Source organism: Rhinoderma darwinii, chromosome 13, assembly GCF_050947455.1.
Source record: "Rhinoderma darwinii isolate aRhiDar2 chromosome 13, aRhiDar2.hap1, whole genome shotgun sequence".
Lineage (NCBI taxonomy): Eukaryota > Metazoa > Chordata > Amphibia > Anura > Rhinodermatidae > Rhinoderma > Rhinoderma darwinii.
This window is the reverse complement of record NC_134699.1, coordinates 1,850,096-1,851,443: the sequence shown is the minus strand read 5'-3', so window position 1 is coordinate 1,851,443 and position 1,348 is coordinate 1,850,096.

The window sequence follows — 1,348 nt, the reverse complement described above, 5'->3', positions numbered from 1 at the left end:
AGTATCTATATATATATATATATATATATATATGAGGTTAGGGCTTCATGGTGACAGTCACTATTGAGGTCCAGTATCTATATATATATATATATGAGGTTAGGGCTTCATGGTGACAGTCACTATTGAGGTCCAGTATCTATATATATATATGAGGTTAGGGCTTCATGGTGACAGTCACTATTGAGGTCCAGTATCTATATATATATATGAGGTTAGGGCTTCATGGTGACCGTCACTATTGAGGTCCAGTATCTATATATATATATATGAGGTTAGGGCTTCATGGTGACAGTCACTATTGAGGTCCAGTATCTATATATATATATATGAGGTTAGGGCTTCATGGCGACAGTCACTATTGAGGTCCAGTATCTATATATATATATGAGGTTAGGGCTTCATGGCGACAGTCACTATTGAGGTCCAGTATCTATATATATATATATGAGGTTAGGGCTTCATGGCGACAGTCACTATTGAGGTCTAGTATCTATATATCTATATATATATATATATATATATATATGAGGTTAGGGCTTCATGGTGACAGTCACTATTGAGGTCCAGTATCTATATATATATATATATATATATATATATATGAGGTTAGGGCTTCATGGCGACAGTCACTATTGAGGTCCAGTATCTATATATATATATATGGGGTTAGGGCTTCATGGTGACAGTCACTATTGAGGTCCAGTATCTATATATATATATATATATGAGGTTAGGGCTTCATGGTGACAGTCACTATTGAGGTCCAGTATCTATATATATGAGGTTAGGGCTTCATGGTGACAGTCACTATTGAGGTCCAGTATCTATATATATATATGAGGTTAGGGCTTCATGGTGACAGTCACTATTGAGGTCCAGTATCTATATATATATGAGGTTAGGGCTTCATGGTGACAGTCACTATTGAGGTCCAATATCTATATATATATATAGGAGGTTAGGGCTTCATGGCGACAGTCACTATTGAGGTCCAGTATCTATATATATATATGAGGTTAGGGCTTCATGGCGACAGTCACTATTGAGGTCCAGTATCTATATATATATATGAGGTTAGGGCTTCATGGCGACAGTCACTATTGAGGTCCAGTATCTATATATATATATATATGAGGTTAGGGCTTCATGGTGACAGTCACTATTGAGGTCCAGTATCTATATATATATATAAGGTTAGGGCTTCATGGTGACAGTCACTATTGAGGTCCAGTATCTATATATATATATATATATGAGGTTAGGGCTTCATGGCGACAGTCACTATTGAGGTCCAGTATCTATATATATATATGAGGTTAGGGCTTCATGGTGACAGTCACTATTG